Raw genomic sequence first — 7066 nt, 5'->3', positions numbered from 1 at the left:
AGGGGCAGGCATCACCAATCAACCACGGAGCTGGGAGACAGGGGCAGGCATCACCAATCAACCACGGAGCTGGGAGACCCAGAGATGTGACTGGGCCCCTGGGCAGTTGGGTGGGGTGTCTGCCCCAGGAGCTCACTCAGGAGGAGAAGGGAAGGGAAAGACGGACCTGGTTTCCAGGGGCTGAGTGGGTGTCTGCCCTGGGGGCAGTGGCCCCAGAGAGGGTGGGTTCGTTGTACCCAAGGGGGACACAGAGGTGGTGACTGGGATTTGGGGAACTCGGAATAGCACCCCTCCCACATTCAGACACAAAGGACAGACGTCAAGTTGTCACGACACGAGGGTGGCCGCGAGGGAGTGAGCCTTGTGCGCCGGGTGGCTGTGATCAGGAAGCGGGGAGTCGGCTGGTGTGGCTCAGTGGTTAGGTTGAAGTCCTGCTTCATGCCACAACACGGGTGAATCTTGAACACGTGATGCTCAAAGGAAAGTCACGTGTTGTATGGTTCCATCTCCACGAAGCATCCTCCACAGGCACTTCACAGACGGGGCAGGTTAGGAGTCGCCTGGGGCTGAGGGGATGGCGGTGGCTGCTGCGGGTGAGAGGTCTCCTCACGGTGATGGACATGTCCCAGAGCGGATTGTGGCAAACGTACACTGACCGCGGCACGGAGCGCTCTGGGCGAGGGGAGTGCATGGTGCTGGCGTGACACCTCAGGAAAGCGTCGTCTGGAAGCAAAGCCGGGCCTCGGGGTGCGGCCGGCCACCACTGCCCAGCGACCTCCTCTGGGCCTGGCTGCCCTGTCCCGCGGCTCAGCCAGACTCTCCGGGGCCCCGGGCCCCGGGCCCCTGCCGAGGACTGTCCCGCGTGGTGACCGCGGCCGTTCCCCAGGCGCTCGGCCTCTGGGCTTGGAGCGTGGCTCTGGGCTGACCCCACGGCTCCACGCCTGGCTGGGGGCCCAGCCGAATCCACGTGTCTGTAGCACGGTCACGGTCACTGTCTTCTCCTTGAAGTTCTAGAAAGTTGTGCTTTGTGGTTCCGTGCCGGTGCTGTCAGACTGACACACACACACACACACACACACACACACACACACACACACACGGCTGCTGTGTGTTTTCCCGTCTCTGACATTGAAGAATGACCTTGGGAGTCCAGCTGAACTGCATGAGGCTGTGTTCCTGCCAGGGGGTTCCATTTGAGATTTCAATGAGGTGCCGATATTTAAAAATCACAAGGGTCCCCACACGCAAATGTGGGTTTCTTTTTTGTTTTGATTTTTGTTTTTGGTTAATTCTCAACCGAGGATATTTTTTCCATTGATTTCTTTTTTTTTAGAGAGAGTGGAAGGGAGGGGGGCAAACAGAGGGAGGGGGGAGAAAGAGGAGGAGAGAGAGAGAGAAGAGAGAGGGAGAGAGAGAAACATTGATGTGAGAGAGACACATCAATTGGTTGCCTCCCACATGCTCCCGACAGGGGCCAGGGATCAAACCTGCAACCCAGGAACGTGCCCTTGACCAGGAATTGAACCTGAGACCATTCAGCGCACAGACCAGCTCTCTAACCACTGAGCACACCAGCCAGGACCAGATGTGGGTTTCTGGCTTCTGTTAGAACCTCCAACAACCTGACAAGGGTCCAAGATTCTGCGTGGAGCTGAGGGGCCGTCATCTGTTGACAAGCAGGTGCTGGCTGGTCTGCCCCAGGCCCCACCATGCCCTACTATCGTCCCAGTCAGTGTCTCTGTATACACCCCCTGATTTAAACTCAACTTTGTCTGCAATTAATATTGTTCCATGGACTTCCCTATGCTTGCATTTTCATTCATTCATTCACTCACTCATTCAGCAAATATTTATAGAATACCTACACTTTGCCAGGCTCTATATTGGCTCCAGAGACACAAAAATGAAAAAAAAAGAAAAGGGGGGGGGGAGACAAGGCCTCCCAGACCTCCCAGCCCTGTCACCTCTCATGCCAATTCACAGCCGCAGCGCCTACCTTTCCCTCCAGCAGCTGCCGACGCCCGTGCCGCAGGGCTACCTGCCAGGGGGCTCAGCAGTCTCTCTGCCCGGCTGCTCTAACACCAGGCACCTGACATCTGCAAGATTGAAATTATCACCCTGGCGGGCGGGGGCTGAGGAGGAACCTGGGGTGGCCAACCCTGAGGCTCAACCCACAGGGCCCTGGGGTCCTGCAGGTGGAGCACCCGTCCCAGGAGGACTGGCCGGCTCCACGACTGACCAGGCTCCCAGGCCACTCCCCCTGGGAAACTGCCCGCTCGGAAGCCTGGGTCTCAGGCTCTGCTTTCGCTTCCGATACACCCGGGACCGTGGGCAGGCGGCGAGGCCGAGACAGACGTCTTGGGAAGTCCCTCTGAGCTGTGATGACAGAAGAGGACGCTGGGCAGGATCCGGGGAGACGTCCCCTCCTGCCGGGTCGTGGGCTGCAGGGCAGGCCGGCACCTGTGTCAACGTAAAAACACTCCACCTGTAAGGGGCTGTTGTGAGTTTACTGGAGCCAAACTGTCGACAATTACCGGAAGCAGAACCTCAGCGGACGGGGATGATGCTCCGGAGAATGGCGGGTCCGTCTGTGTTTACACATTGCAGTCAGAGGAGGGGACGCAGGCGGGTTACAGGAAATCCACCGGGGATAGACTAGAGAGGCGGGAGAAAGCAAAGCGGGGAGACCCCTGGGATTGGATAAAGAGTAAAATGGTAGACACGTGCCTCTGTTACTTAGGTGGGTGCAGGATAGCTAACAGTCAGCAATAGCATGATAAGGCATTTGTGGCATCTGTCCTGGCGCCCAGCACATCTGGTTGTGCCCCAGGGGCTCCAGAAAAAGGGAAGTTACAAGTTACCCAGACATTTCAGGGGTGTGTTATCACAGATGCAAAAAGACAGATGGGCTCAGTTAAGGTAAAGGCTGACCTTGTCAGTGAAGATACCGGCCTAGGAGGTGACTGCCCACCATCACTGCTTTAGTTCAAGTTTAATTTCAGACCATCCTTTGTGGTGACTTTAGGTCTCCGAGTTTGCAAGACCGAATGCAGGCCTCCCCTGAGCTGGCAGGGTAGCACGTGGCCCCTTCCGTCCACAAAAGGGGTATTGATCAGGAAGGCACCAACTGAGAAGATGGGAGACCTAGTCATTTTAGGCAAGTACAGAATTCAGGCTGCTTTTATGTGAAGGGAAGGGGAAGTGGGAGGGGCAAGAGGTGATTGACCCTAGACACCTGGGCGCCAGCAGGGGTTCGGGGAAGACTGTGCTCAGTCTGTTGAGCCTAGTTGATGTGCGTCTGGCACAAGGTTCCTGCAAATCTTTGATAAATAATTCCTACGTTCCCTCATCTGCTGGGAGAGGCACCTCCTGGGAAGGGGCTGTTTTTGTAAAACTCAAGGGGCAAGGAGGGAACTCCAGGGGTTAGATGCTGATGTGGGAGAAGGGGTCAGCCTGCAGGGAGCGCAGCCGGTTGGAGATGGAGTCACTTCACTCTGCGGCATCACCCTACAACCCAGCCCACAGGAACCAGGAGTGCGTGCGCATGTATGAACAGTGGGGATCCTGTGTGAAGCCCCGCCCTCCCCATCAGGGAGCCTTCCCTGAAGAAGCACAGCAGCACCCCGGAGAGGAGAGCGGGCGTGATAAACACTTTATAAAAACAAAGAGGGGAGGGGTGGAGAGTGATCAGGGGCGGGAGCAGAGACTGGAGTGACAGGAGAGCCGGCCAATAGGAGTCCAGGGTGGAAAGAACGTTTGGGGACGTGCAAAGGCCCTGAGGTGGATGAGTCTTGGCTGCTCCAGAGCTGGGAGCAGGAGGAGGGAGGCTGACGGGAAGGGCCCTGGGGCGGGGGGTGGGGATGGGGGGAGGGTTGGAATGGAACCTGGTTTTCCACTTTGAAAGAATCCCTCAGGGGCCGAGGGAAGGAGGAAGGTCCGCTTGCTTGAGCGGTTGGAACGCCTCTCCCTTCCTTCCTGGGGTGTTTAATTACCCTCCTAACAGGCCCAGGCGCAATCAGGCTGGAGACAAAACGCCAGATGTACACTTTCCTAAGCCTGGGTCGCCTGAGACGGTGCTGGCCACCTTCACCGGGGACCGGCAGCCCGGAGTGGGCGAAAGGGGCCACACACCACGGCGGACACGCTCAGGGGAGGCCTCGCGGCGGCCGTGCACCCTCAGACCAGAGCCACCGCACAGGACGGTCTGAAATGAAAGCTTTCTCGCTAAAACCGTGTCGTGCGGGCCGTCAGGTCCTGGCCCGTCTCTTCCCTGGCAAAGGCCAGTCTTTACCCGGACGGAGCCCGTCTGTTGTCCTGCTGCATCTGGGACAACATGCCTTTGGGACGCCAGGTCATTTCCCTTCCTCCTCGTGCCCGGACGGAGGCCACAAGCCCCTCACGGTTCTTGTTACCCCGTTCATGGTTAACCGCAAGCGACCCTCTCCCCACGCGTGTGCAAGAAGCCTCTGTCCACCCTTTTGCTTTTCACCCAATCCCAGAGGGTTCCCGGCGTGGCTGCCTCCCGCCCCCTCATCCATCACCAGTGGGTTCCCTGGGACCCCCTGGACTGTCATGTGTCAAATAAGGTGCAAAGCAGGGTGCCCCCGAGCCCCTAGTTCCAGTTCTGCAAACGTTCTCTGGAGCACCGTCCCAATCCCGCGAGACTTTGCTTCCCGGCAATTGTCAACAGTTCGGCTCAAATAAATGCAAAACAGTTCTCTAGGGATTTGGATGCTTCTCATGTTGACGTTGGCGAGCAAATGACGTGCACGGCCGGGGGGGGGGGGCGGGAGGAGGTAGGAACAGGATGTGGGGAACCAGCTAGTGTTGTATGAAGCGTGAATCACGCTCTGCGAACCGCGGTGGTTTTATCCAGATGAAAGAAGGCACATGCCACCCCGGCTGGAGCTGACCCGGAGACGCGGCCCTTCCTCCCCATTAGGAGCTGCCTGTCATCAAGGAAAGATGAACGCAGATTTGTTACAGAAACCAGAGCCGCCAGCCCTTGGAGGGCCCCCAGCCCTTTTCGATACCGGCAGGCCTTTGCAGACCTCCAGCCTGCTCACCTGGTAATGACACTCCCTGTGGCCATTTCCCATGAAGCCCCGGCCCTTGCATGTCACTCAGCCCTTTGAGGACCCCTGGTCCCTTTGCATATCTGTAACCTGCCCTTTTGCCTACTTTGCTTTGTACTTGTACCTATACTAGAGGCCCGGTGCACGGGTTCGTGCACCGATGGGGCCCTCAGCCTGGCCTGCGCCCTCTCGCAATCCGGAACCCCTCGGGGGATGTAGTAGTGCGTGAAGCAGCAGGCAGCTGGGGAGGAGCCTGGGCCGGGCGCCGTGCAGCTCCCACTCATCCTGGCCCCGCTGCGCCTGCCGCCGCTGCCGCCACTTGGTAGCTCTGCCGTGGAGGCGGCAGAGGCTCGTGCTGCCGCAGCTGTGCTTGCCAGCCATGAGCCCAGTGTCTGGTGCCCGTCAATCAGCTGAGCAGCGCTCCTGCTATGAAAGCGCACTGACCACCAGGGGACAGCTCCTGTGTTGAGCGTCTGCCCCCTGGTGGTCAGTATGCATCATAGCAACCAGTCAACCAGTCCTTCCGTTGCTTAGGCTTTTATATACATACTAGTGGCCCGGTGCACGAACTTCCGGTCCCTAGGCCTGGCTGGCGATCAGAGCCAATCGGGGCCTTCTGGCTGCTGGCCAGGACCTCCCTTTGTTCCGTGCCAGCCCCCTGGTGGTCAGCGCATGTCATAGCGAGCAATCGAACTCCTGGTCTCCCGGTCAAACGCCCAAGGGGCCACTTTGCATATTAGCCTTTTATACAGATAGATAAGCCGCCGGCTTATGATGGGCTGCAGAGCAGACTTTTGTGGGTGACCTGCTGCTCCCCCATGCTGCCAGCAACATTAGAATAAATGCTCAGGTGTGATTCAACCCTGTCTGCTTAATTGGCTCAGGTAGCGACAGGCAGCACGGACCCACTGTTTGCCCGGTTACACGGGACAGCTTCCTCCCAACCCCGCGTGTGTACAAAGCCCTGGGGTCAGGGCCTCTGAGAAAGGGCTCACAGGCTCCTGCTTTTCCTTGTGTTTGGCTGTTGCAGGTCTTATTGTCCCCGCCGCGCGGATGAGGGAGTCTGCCTGTGAGCACAGTGTCCGGCTCGCTCCCCCTCGCAGCAGACCGGGCCTCGGAGCCTCTAGCCCGTCTTCTGCAAAATGGGCACAGCCAGCGTGTCCCCAGGGAAGGCTGTGAGCGGCCCCGACCGACACAGAGCAGGACATGGGCCACGGAGGGCGTGGGGGCCGCGGAGGGCGTGGGGGCCGCGGAGGGCGTGGGGGCCGCGGCAGGGTGCTCCCAATTCCCTAATTCCAGTTCTGCAAACTGTGCAATGCCTTCTCCTGCGAGGACGGTAACTTCTGCCTCGGGGCACCCGCTCACCCCGCCCACAGTGCACCCCAGTTCTTCTAGCGGAAACCTAACCCCCTTTTCCTAGGAGGCCTCCCGACCCTAGTCCTGGCCGGACCCTCTGCGAGGAGCTCTCAGAGCCAAGGCCCGGCCTGGGACTCCCTGTGCCCCCGTGAGCTCTGCAGGGCCCTCGTCTGTCTGCCTCTGCGGGCGGGTGGCGGGGGGTCGGGGGGGTAGGGGGCCCTCCCTGCCTGGGCCTGGCACACGGGAGGGCTCCGTGGACAAGTTGCAGGACTGGCTGCATTCCTGTACTTCTCAGAGGCCGCTGCCCCTCTCTGGCCTCAGTTTCCCCATCTGTGCAGGGGGTGGAGCGAGCTGCTCCAGGTTCCGGGACCTTCCTGTCAGCACTAGTTTCAGGGCAGAGCTCCTGTTCCCAAGTCCAAGTCCCCTCACTGTCTCCTCCGCTCGCTCTCATGCTCTGTCCACACGTCTCCATTGCCCTGGAGTCTCCCCGCCTGCCCCCCCCCCCCCCGCGCGGGGTCCGCGGCCACCATCGCGCCCAGCCGCCTGCTCAGCGTGCTTGTCTCTGCCCAGGAGTGGACGTCATGGGTCTCTCAGCTCGGCCTGTTCCCACTGATCTTCTGCCCTCCTTTCTGCAT

Source organism: Eptesicus fuscus, chromosome 7 (assembly GCF_027574615.1).
Source record: "Eptesicus fuscus isolate TK198812 chromosome 7, DD_ASM_mEF_20220401, whole genome shotgun sequence".
NCBI classification, from domain to species: domain Eukaryota; kingdom Metazoa; phylum Chordata; class Mammalia; order Chiroptera; family Vespertilionidae; genus Eptesicus; species Eptesicus fuscus.
Note: the sequence above shows the minus strand (reverse complement) of the source record.